Here is a 13,499-nt window from a genome sequence, read left to right on the forward strand (position 1 = left end):
TACAAAAATTTGGTTTTACTCACTATGACAGTATACTGTCACATTAATTCTGACAGTTATTTAAACATATTGTAACTCCTAAACCACAAATACAAAATGGCTAATAATGCCTGGAGAAATGTATCTTTGTGAGTTTTCCTGGAAAAAAATATTTTGTAAGGTTTGATAAGACACAAAATAGTTTTTTTTATTCAATATGTTTGTATAACTGTCACAATAAATGTAAAAGTTATATAAACATAACTCCAATACCAAACATGCAATCCGTCTAAAAATGCCTGTAATATTGAATCTATGTGAGTTTTACTAGAATCAGGTATTTTGTTAAGGTTTACAAATACAAAAATTAGGTTTTACTCACTATGACAGTATACTGTCACATTCAATCTGACTGTTATTTAAACACAAATTCTAAACCACAGATGCAAAATGGCTAGTAATAACTGGAGAAATGTATTTTTGTGAGTTTTACTGGAAAAAATTTTTTTTGTAAGGTTTGTATGGACACAAGTTAGTTTTTTTTACTCAATATGATGGAAACATGCTTTCTGTCTAAAAAATCCTGTAATATTTTATCCATGTGAGTTTTATCAGAATCAGTTATTTTGGTAATTTTACAAATACAAAAAATAGTTTTTACTCATAATGACAGTATATCTGCCACACTCAATATGACAGTTATTTAAACATAACTCTAAACCAAACATGGTTAATGGCTAATAATGCCTGGAGAAATTTATCTTTGTGAGTTTTACTGGAAACAAATAATTTGTAAGGTTTATAAAGACACAAGTTAGTTTTTTTTATTTAAGATGATGGTATAACTGTCATACTCAATATAAATGATAAATGGGTTGTACTTGTATAGCGATTTTTTACCTTCAAGGTACTCAAAGCGCTTTGACACTACTTCCACATTTACCCATTCACACACACATTCACACACTGATGGAGGGAGCTGCCATGCAAGGCGCTAACCAGCACCCATCAGGAGCAAGGGTGAAGTGTCTTGCTAGGGACACAACGGACATGATGAGGTTGGTACTAGGTGGGGAATGAACCAGGGACCCTCGGGTCACGCACGGCCACTCTTCCACAGCGCCACGCCGCCCCCATAAACATGCTTTATGTCTAAAAATTCCTGTAATATTGTATCGATGGGGGTTTTACCAGAATCAGGTATTTTGGTAAGGTTTACAAATACAAAAAATAGGTTTTACTCATAATGACAGTATAACTGCCACACTCAATATGACAGTTATTTAAACATAACTCCTAAACCAAACATGATAAATGACTAATTGTGCCTGGAGAAATGTATCTTTTTGAGTTTTACTAGGAAAAAAAAAATTGTTTATAAAGACAGAAATTATTTTTTTCTTTACTCAATATGGTGGTATAACTGTCATACTAAATATGAAAGTTGTATAAACATAATTCCAAAACTTAACATGCATTATGTCTAAAAATGCCTGCAATATTGTATCTATGTGATTTTTACCAGAATCAGGTATTTTTGGTAAGGTTTACAAATACGAAAATTAGGTTTTACTCACTATGACAGTTATTTAAACATATTGTAACTCTAAACCACAAATACAAAATGGCTAATAATGCCTGGAGAAATGTATCTTTGTGAGTTTTCCTGGAAAAAAATATTTTGTAAGGTTTGATAAGACACAAAATAGTTTTTTTTATTCAATATGTTTGTATAACTGTCATAATAAATGTAAAAGTTATATAAACATAACTCCAATACCAAACATGCAATCCGTCTAAAAATGCCTGTAATATTGAATCTATGTGAGTTTTACTAGAATCAGGTATTTTGTTAAGGTTTACAAATACAAAAATTAGGTTTTACTCACTATGACAGTATACTGTCACATTCAATCTGACTGTTATTTAAACACAAATTCTAAACCACAGATGCAAAATGGCTAGTAATAACTGGAGAAATTTATTTTTGTGAGTTTTACTGGAAAAACATTTTTTTGTAAGGTTTGTATAGACACAAGTTAGTTTTTTTTTTACTCAATATGATGGAAACATGCTTTCTGTCTAAAAAATCCTGTAATATTTTATCCATGTGAGTTTTATCAGAATCAGTTATTTTGGTAATTTTACAAATACAAAAAATAGTTTTTACTCATAATGACAGTATATCTGCCACACTCAATATGACAGTTATTTAAACATAACTCTAAACCAAACATGGTTAATGGCTAATAATGCCTGGAGAAATGTATCTTTGTGAGTTTTACTGGAAACATTTTTTTTTGAGGTTTATAAAGACACAAGTTAGTTTTTTTTACTCAATATGACAGTATAACTGTAATACTAAATGTAAAAAAAATATATAAACATAACTCCAAAACATAACATGCATTATGTTTAAAAATGCCTGTAATTTTGTATCCATGCGAATTTTACTAAAATCAATTGTTGTAGTAAGGTTTGCAATTACAAAATATTGGTTTTACTCACCATGATAGTATACTGTCACATTCAATTTGACAGTTATTTAAACATAACTACCAAACCACACATGCAAAATGGCTATAATGCCTGGGGAAATGTATCTTTGTGAGATTACTGGAAAAACATATTTTGTAAGGTTTGTAAAGAAACAATTTAGTTTTTTTTACTTAATATGATGATATGGCGACTTTTCCAGGGTATTCCCCGCCTTCCGCCCGATTGTAGCTGAGATAGGCTCCAGCGCCCCCCGCGACCCCGAAGGGAATAAGCGGTAGAAAATGGATGGATGGATGGACAGTATAACTGTCACACTAAATGTAAAAGTAGTATAAACATAACTCCAAAACCAAACATGCATTATGTCTAAAAATGCCTGTAATATTGTATCAATGTGAGTTTTACTAGAATCAGTTGTTTTTGTAAGTTTTGCAAATACAAAATATTGGTTTTACTCACTATGACAGTATACTGTCACATTCAATCTGACAGCTATTTAAACATAACTCCTAAACCACACATGCAAAATGACTAATAATGCCGAGAAAAATGTATCTCTGTGAATTTTAATGGAAAAAAATATTTTGTAAGGTTTTTGAAATTACAAGTTTGTTATTTTTTACTCAATTTGACAGTATAACTGTCATACTAAATATGAAAGTTATATACACATAACTCTAAAACCAAACTTGCAAAAATGCCTGTAATATTGAATCTATGTGAGTTTTACCAAAATCGGGTATTTTGGTAAGGTTTACAAATACAAAAAATTAGGTTTTACTCATAATGACAATATAACTGCCACATTTAACATGACAGGTATTTAAACATAATTCCTAAACCAAACATGATAAATGGCTAATATTGCCTGGAGAAATGTATCTTTGTGAGTTTTACAGTAAAAAAAATAATTTGTAAGGTTTATAAAGACACAAGGTACTTTTTTTTACTCAATATGATAGTATAACCGTCATACTAAATATGAAAGTTATATAAACATAACTCCAAAAACAAACATGCAATCCGCCTACAAATGCCTGTAATATTGAATCTATGTGAGTTTTACCAAAATCAGGTATTTTGGTAAGGTTTACAAATACAAAAATTAGGTTTTACTTACTATGACAGTATACTGTCACATTCAATCTGACAGTTATGTAAACATAACTCCTAAACCACACATGCAAAATGGCTAATAATGCCTTGAGGAATGTATCTTTGTGAGTTTTACTGGAAAAAATATTTTGCAAGGTTTGTAAATACACAAGTTAGATTTTGTTTACACAATTTAACAGTATAGGTGTCATACTATATAAGAAAGTTATATAAACATAATTCCAAGACCAAATATTTAATCCGTCTAAAAATGCCTGCAATATTGAATATATGTGAGTTTTTTTAGAATCAGGTATTTTGGTAAGGTTTACGAATACAAAAATTAGGTTTTACTCATAGTGACATTATAACTGCCACACTCAATATGACAGTTAATTAAACATAACTCCTAAAACACAAATGCAAAATGACTACTAATGCCTAGAGAAATGTATATTTGTGAATTTTACTGGAAAACAATATTTTGTAAGGTTTGTAAAGATACAAAATATTTGTTGTTTTTTACTCAATATGATGGTATAACTTTCATACTAAATATGAAAGTTATATAAACATAACTCCAAAACCAAACATGCTTTATGTCAAAAAATTCCTGTAATATTGTATCGATGTGGGTTTAACCAGAATCAGGTATTTTGGTAAGGTTTACAAATACAAAAAATTGGTTTTACTCAGAATGACAGTATAACTGCCACACTCAATATGAGAGTTGTTTAAACATAACTCCTAAACCAAACATGATAAATGGCTAATTATGCCTGGAGAAATGTATCTTTGTGAGTTTTACTGGGAAAACATTTTTTTGTAAGGTTTATGAAGACACAAGTTATTTTTTTTTTACTCAATATGATGGTATAACAGTCATACTAAATATGAAAGTTAAATAAACATAACTCCAAAACCAAACTTGCAATACGTCTAAAAATGCCTGTAATATTGAATCTATGTGAGTTTTACCAGAATCAGGTATTTTTAGTAAGGTTTACAAATACAAAAATTAGGTTTAACTCACTATGACAGTATACTGTCACTTTCAATCTGACAGTTATTTAAACATAACTCCTAAACCAAACATGCTAAATGGCTATTAATGCCTGGAGAAATGTATACAAACATAACTCCAAAACCAAACATGCATTATGTCTAAAAATGCCTGTAAAATTGAATCTATGTGAGTTTTACCAGAATCAGGTATTTTGGTAAGGTTTATAAATACAAAATTTAGGTTTTACTCATAATGACAGTATAACTGCCATATTCAAAATAACAGTTATTTAAACATAACTCCTGAACTAAACATGCTAAATGGCTATTATTGCCTGGAGAAATGTATACAAACATAACTCCAAAACCAAACATGCATTATGTCTAAAAATGCCTTTAGTATTGTTTCTATGTGAGTTTTACCAGAATCAGGTATTTTGGTAAGGTTTACATATACACAAATTTTGTTTTACTCATAATGACAGTATAACTGCCACATTTAATATGACAGTTATGTAAACATGACTCCTATACCACACATGCAAAATGGTTAATAATGCCTGGAGAAATGTATCTTTGTAAGTAAATATTTTGTAAGGTTTGTAAAGACAAAAGTTAGTTTTTTTTTACTCAATATGATGGTATAACTGTCATACTAAATATGAAAGTTATATAAACATAATTCCAAAACCAAACTCCTAAACCAAACTTGCAATCTGTCTTAAACTGCCTGTAATATTGAATCTATGTGAGTTTTACCAGAATCAGGTATTTTGGTAAGGTTTACAAATACAAAACTTGGGTTTTACTCATAATGACAGTATTACTGCAACATTTGATATGACAGTTATTTAAACAAAACTCCTAATCCAAACATGATAAATGGCTAATAATGCCTGGAGAAATGTATCATTGTGAGTTTTACTGGAAACAAATAATTTGTAAGGTTTATAAAGACACAAGTTAGTTTTTTTTATTTAATATGATGGTATAACTGTCATACTCAATACGAAAGTTATATAAACATAACTCCAAAACCAAATATTCATTGTGTCTAAAAATGCCTGTAATATTGTATCTATGTGAGTTTTACCAGAATCAGGTATTTTGGTAATGTTGACAAATACAAAAATTGGGTTTTACTCATAATGACAGTATAACTGCCACATTGACTGCCACCAAACAGAGAGAAATGTATATTTGTGAATTTTACTGGAAAACAATATTTTGTAAGGTTTGTAAAGATACAAATTAGTTTTTTTTTACTCAATATGATGGTATAACTGTCATACTATATATGAAAGTTATATAAACATAACTCCAAAACCAAACATGCTTTATGTCTAAAAATTCCTGTAATATTGTATCAATGGGGGTTTTACCAGAATAAGGTATTTTGGTAAGGTTTACAAATACAAAAAATAGGTTTTACTCATAATGACAGTATAACTGCCACACTCAATAATGACAGTTATTTAAACATAACTCCTAAACCAAACATGATAAATGACTAATTGTGCCTGGAGAAATGTATCTTTTTGAGTTTTACTGGGAAAAAAAAATTGTAAGGTTTATAAAGACAGGAATTATTTTTTTCTTTACTCAATATGGTGGTATAACTGTCATACTAAATATGAAAGTTGTATAAACATAACTCCAAAACATAACATGCATTATGTCTAAAAATGCCTGCAATATTGTATCTATGTGATTTTTACCAGAATCAGGTATTTTTGGTAAGGTTTACAAATACAAAAATTAGGTTTTACTCACTATGACAGTCTACTGTCACATTCATTCTGACAGTTATTTAAACATATTGTAACTCCTAAACCACAAATACAAAATGGCTAATTATGCCTGGAGAAATGTATCTTTGTGAGTTTTCCTGGAAAAAAATATTTTGTAAGGTTTGATAAGACACAAAATAGGTTTTTTTATTCAATATGTTTGTATAACTGTCATAATAAATGTAAAAGTTATATAAACAAAACTCCAATACCAAACATGCAATCCGTCTAAAAATGCCTGTAATATTGAATCTATGTGAGTTTTACTAGAATCAGGTATTTTGTTAAAGTTTACAAATACAAAAATTAGGTTTTACTCACTATGACAGTATACTGTCACATTCAATCTGACTGTTATTTAAACACAAATTCTAAACCACAGATGCAAAATGGCTAGTAATAACTGGAGAAATGTATTTTTGTGAGTTTTACTGGAAAAAAAATATTTTGTAAGGTTTGTATTGACACAAGTTAGTTTTTTTTACTCAATATGATGGAAACATGCTTTCTGTCTAAAAAATCCTGTAATATTTTATCCATGTGAGTTTTATCAGAATCAGTTATTTTGGTAATTTTACAAATACAAAAAATAGTTTTTACTCATAATGACAGTATATCTGCCACACTCAATATGACAGTTATTTAAACATAACTCTAAACCAAACATGGTTAATGGCTAATAATGCCTGGAGAAATGTATCTTTGTGAGTTTTACTGGAAACAATTTTTTTTAAGGTTTATAAAGACACAAGTTAGTTTTTTTTACTCAATATGACAGTATAACTGTAATACTAAATGTAAAAAATATATAAACATAACTCCAAAACATAACATGCATTATGTTTAAAAATGCCTGAATTTTTGTATCCATGCGAATTTTACTAAAATCAATTGTTGTAGTAAGGTTTGCAATTACAAAATATTGGTTTTACTCACCATGATAGTATACTGTCACATTCAATTTGACAGTTATTTAAACATAACTACCAAACCACACATGCAAAATGGCTATAATGCCTGGAGAAATGTATCTTTGTGAGATTACTGGAAAAACATATTTTGTAAGGTTTGTAAAGAAACAATTTAGTTTTTTTTACTTAATATGATGATATGGCGACTTTTCCAGGGTGTTCCCCGCCTTCCGCCCGATTGTAGCTGAGATAGGCTCCAGCGCCCCCCGCGACCACGAAGGGAATAAGCGGTAGAAAATGGATGGATGGATGGACAGTATAACTGTTACACTAAATGTAAAAGTAGTATAAACATAACTCCAAAACCAAACATGCATTATGTCTAAAAATGCCTGTAATATTGAATCAATGTGAGTTTTACTAGAATCAGTAGTTTTTGTAAGTTTTGCAAATACAAAATATTGGTTTTACTCACTATGACAGTATACTGTCACATTCAATCTGACAGCTATTTAAACATAACTCCTAAACCACACATGCAAAATGACTAATAATGCCGAGAAAAATGTATCTCTGTGAATTTTAATGGGAAAAAAATATTTTGTAAGGTTTTTGAAATTACAAGTTTGTTATTTTTTACTCAATTTGACAGTATAACTGTCATACTAAACCAAACTTGCAATCCGCCTAAAAATGCCTGTAATATTGAATCTATGTGAGTTTTACCAAAATCAGGTATTTTGGTAAGGTTTACAAATACAAAAAAATAGGTTTTACTCATAATGACAATATAACTGCCACATTTAACATGACAGGTATTTAAACATAATTCCTAAACCAAACATGATAAATGGCTAATATTGCCTGGAGAAATGTATCTTTGTGAGTTTTACAGGAAAAAAATAATTTGTAAGGTTTATAAAGACACAAGGTACTTTTTTTTACTCAATATGATAGTATAACCGTCATACTAAATATGAAAGTTATATAAACATAACTCCAAAAACAAACATGAAATTTGTCTAAAAATACCTGTAATATTGTATCTATATGAGTTTTTCCAGAATCAGGTATTTTGGTAAGGTTTACAAATACAAAAATTAGGTTTTACTTACTATGACAGTATACTGTCACATTCAATCTGAGAGTTATGTAAACATAACTCCTAAACCACACATGCAAAATGGCTAATAATGCCTGGAGAAATGTATCTTTGTGAGTTTTACTAGGAAAAATATTTTTTAAGGTTTGTAAAGACACACGTTAGTTTTTTTTACTCAATATGACAGTATAACTGTCATACTACATGCAGAAAATATATAAACATGACTCCAAAACCAAACTTGCAATCCGTCTAAAAATGTCTGTAATATTGAATCTATGTGAGTTTTACCAAAATGAGGTATTTTGGTAAGGTTGACAAATAAAAAAAAAAGGTTTTACTGATAGTGACATTATAAGTGCCACACTCAATATGGCAGTTATTTAAACATAACTCATAAACGACACATGAAAATGGCTATTAAACCTGGAGAAATGTATCTTTGTTAGTTTTACTAGAGTAATGATCTTGTGTATGGTTTACAAAGACACAAGTTTTTTTACTCAATATGACGGTATAACTGTCAAACTAAATAAAAAAGTTATAGAAACATAACTCCAAAACCAAAATCAAAAACCAAACATGCAATCCTTTTAAAAATGCCTGTAATATTAAATATATGTGAGTTTTATCAGAATCAGGTATTTTGGTAAGGTTTACAATAACAAAATTAGGTTTTACTCATAATGACAGTATAACTGCCACATTTAACATGACAGGTATTTAAACATAATTCCTAAACCAAACATGATAAATGGCTAATATTGCCTGGAGAAATGTATCTTTGTGAGTTTTACAGGAAAAAAAATAATTTGTAAGGTTTATAAAGACACAAGGTAGTTTTTTTTTTACTCAATATGATAGTATAACCGTCATGCTAAATATGAAAGTTATATAAACATAACTCCAAAAACAAACATGAAATTTGTCTAAAAATACCTGTAATATTGTATCTATGTGAGTTTTTCCAGAATCAGGTATTTTGGTAAGGTTTACAAATACAAAAATTAGGTTTTACTTACTATGACAGTATACTGTCACATTCAATCTGACAGTTATGTAAACATAACTCCTAAACCACACATGCAAAATGGCTAATAATGCCTGGAGAAATGTATCTTTGTGAGTTTTACTAGGAAAAATATTTTGTAAGGTTTGTAAAGACACACGTTAGTTTTTTTTACTCAATATGACAGTATAACTGTCATACTGCATGCAGAAAATATATAAACCTTGACTCCAAAACCAAACTTGCAATCCGTCTAAAAATGTCTGTAATATTGAATCTATGTGAGTTTTACCAAAATGAGGTATCTTGGTAAGGTTGACAAATAAAAAAAATAGGTTTTACTGATAGTGACATTATAAGTGCCACACTCAATATGACAGTTATTTAAACATAACTCATAAACGACACATGAAAAGGGCTATTAAACCTGGAGAAATGTATCTTTGTTAGTTTTACTAGAGTAATGATCTTGTGTAAGGTTTACAAAGACACAAGTTTTTTTACTCAATATGACAGTATAACTGTCAAACTAAATAAAAAAGTTATAGAAACATAACTCCAAAACCAAACTCAAAAACCAAAGATGTAATCCTTTTAAAAATGCCTGTAATATTAAATATATGTGAGTTTTATCAGAATCAGGTATTTTGGTAAGGTTTACAATAACAACATTAGGTTTTACTCATAATGACAGTATAACTGCCACGCTCAATATGACAGTTATTTAAACATAACCCCTGAAACACACATGCAAAATGACTAATAATGCGTGGAAAAATGCATCTTTGTGATTTTTACTGGAAACAAATATTTTGTAAGGTTTGTAAAGATACTGTTTTTTTTTTTTTAACTCAATATGATGGTATAACTGTCATACTAAATATGAAAGATTTATAAACATAACTCCAAAACCAAACTTGCAATTCGTAAAAAAATGACTGTAATATTGAATATATGTGATTTTTACCTGAATCAGGTATTTTGGTAAGGATTACAAATACAAAAATTAGGTTTTACTCATAATGACTGATAACCGCCAATTTTTTTGAACATAACTCCTAAACAAAACATGCTAAATGGCTAATAATGACTGGAGAAATGTATCTTTGTGAGTTTTACTGGAAAAAAAATTAAAAAATTGTAAGGTTTGTATAGACACAAGTTAGTTTTTTCTAACTCAAAAAGACAGTATAACTGTCATACTAAATGGAAAAGTTATATAAACATAACTCCAAAACCAAACATGCATTATGTCTAAAAATGCCTGAAATGTTGTATCCATGTGAGTTATACTAGAATCAGTTGTTTTTGTAAGTTTTGCAAATACAAAATATTGGTTTTACTCACTATGACAGTATACTGTCACATTCAATCTGACAGTTATTTAAACATAACTCCTAAACCACACATTCAAAATGACTAATAATGCCTTGAGAAATATTTTGTAAGGTTTGTTATAACAGTTTTTTTTACTCAATATGACAGCAGTATACTGTCATAGTGAGTAAAACCAATATGTTGTATTTGCAAACCTTACAAAAACAACTGATGCTAGTAAAACTCACATGGATACAATATTACAGTTATTTTTAGATATAATGCATGTTTGGTTTTGGAGTTATGTTTATATAACTTTTACATTTAGTATGACAGTTATAATGTCATATTGAGTAAAAAAAATAACTTGTCTTTACAAACTTTACAATTTTTTCCAAGCATTATTAGCCATTTTGCATGTGTGGTTTAGGAGTTATATTTAAATAACTGTCATATTGAGTGTGGCAGTTATACTGTCATTATGAGTAAAACCTTATTTTTGTATTTGTAAACCTTACCAAAATACCTGTTTGTAGTAAAACTCAGATAGATACAATATTACAGGCATTTTTAGACATAATGCATGTTTGGTTTTGGAGTTATGTTTATATAACTTTCATATTTAGTATGACAGTTATACTGTCATATTAAGTAAAAAAAAACAACTTGTGCCTTTACAAACCTTACAAAATATATATTTTTTTTTTCAGTAAAACTCACAAAGATACATTTCTCCAGGCATTATTAGTCATTTTGTATGTGTGGTTTAGGAGTTATGTTTAAATAACTGTCAGATTGAATGTGACAGCATACTGTCATAGTGAGTAAAACCAATATTTTGTATTTGCAAACCTTAAAAAAACAACTGATTCTAGTAAAACTCACATGGATACAATGCTACAGGCATTTTTAGACATAATGCATGTTTGGTTTTGGAGTTTTGTTTATATACATTTTACATTTAGTATGACAGTTATACTGTCATATGGAGTAAAAAAACAACTAACTTGTGTCTTTACAAACCTTACAAAAATGTTGTTTTTTTTCAGTAAAACTCACAAGGATGCATTGTTTTAGGCATTATTAGCATTTTTGCATGTGTGGTTTGGGAGTTATGTTTAAATAACTGTCATTTTGCGTGTGACAGTTATACTGTCATTATGAGTACAACTTAATTTTTGTATTTGTGAACCTTACCAAAATACCTTATTGTAGTAAAACTCACATAGATACAATATTACAGGCATTTTAAGACATAATGCATGTTTGGTTTTGGAATTATGTTTATATAACTTTCATATTTAGTATGACAGTTATACTGTCATATTGAGTAAAAAAAACTAACTTGTGTCTTTACAAACCTTACAAAATTTATTTCCCAGTAAAACTCACAAAGATACATTTCTCCAGGCATTATTAGTCATTTTGTATGTGTGGTTTAGGAGTTATGTTTAAATAACTGTCATATTGAATGTGACAGTATACTGTCATAGTGAGTAAAACCAATATTTTGTATTTGCAAACCTTACAAAAACAACTTATTCTAGTAAAACTCACATGGATACAATATTACAGGCATTTTTAGACATAAAGCATGTTTGGTTTTAGAGTTATGTTTATATAAATTTTACATTTAGTATGAGAGTTATACAGTCATATGGAGTAAAAAACAACTAACTTGTGTCTTTACAAACCTTACAAAAAAATGTTTTTTCCAGTAAAACTCACAAAAATGCATTTTGCCAGTCATAATTAGCCATTAAGCATGTTTGGTTTAGGAGTTAAGTTTAAATAACTGTCATTTTGAATGTGTCATTATGAGTAAAACCTATATTTTGTATTTGTAAACCTTACCAAAATACCTGATTCAGGTAAAACTCAGAGATTCAATATTACAGGCATTTTTAGACAGATTGCAAGTTTGATTTTGGAGTTATGTTTATATAACTTTCATATTTAGTATGACAGTTATACTGTCATATTGAGTAAAAAAAACTAACTTGTGTTTTACAAACCTTACAAAATAATTTTTTTCCAGTAAAATTCACTGAGATACATTTTTCCAGGCATTATTAGTCATTTTGCATGTGTGGTTTAGGAGTTATGTTTAAATAACTGTCAGATTGAATGTAACAGTATACTGTCATAATGAGTACAACCAATATTTTGTATTTGAAAACCTTACAAAAACAACTGATTCTACTAAAACTCACATGGATACAATATTACAGGCATTTTTAGACAAAATGCATGTTTGGTTTTGGAGTTATGTTTATATAACTTTTCCATTTAGTATGACAGTTATACTGGCTTTTTGAGTTAAAAAAAACTAACTTGTGTCTTTATAAACCTTACAAATTCTTTTTTTTTCAGTAAAAGTCACAAAAATTCCTTTCTCTAGGCATTATTAGCCATTTAGCATGTTTGGTTTAGGAGTTATGTTTAAATAACTGTCATTTTGAATGTGGCAGTTATACTGTCATTATGAGTAAAACATCATTTTTGTATTTGTAAACCTTACCAAAATACCCGATTCTGGTAAAACTCAAATAGATTCAATATTACAGGCATTTTTAGACAGATTGCAAGTTTGGTTTTGGAGTTATGTTTATATACCTTTCAAATTTAGTAAGACAGTTATACTATCACATTGAGTAAAAAAAAACTAACTTATGTTTGTACAAACCTTACAAAATATTGTTTTCCGGTAAAACTCACAAAAATACATTTCTCCAGGCATTATTAGTCATTTTGCATCTGTGGTTTAGAATTTATGTTTAAATAACAGGCAG

This window comes from Nerophis lumbriciformis, linkage group LG17 (genome assembly GCF_033978685.3).
Source record: "Nerophis lumbriciformis linkage group LG17, RoL_Nlum_v2.1, whole genome shotgun sequence".
Taxonomy (NCBI): Eukaryota; Metazoa; Chordata; class Actinopteri; order Syngnathiformes; family Syngnathidae; genus Nerophis; species Nerophis lumbriciformis.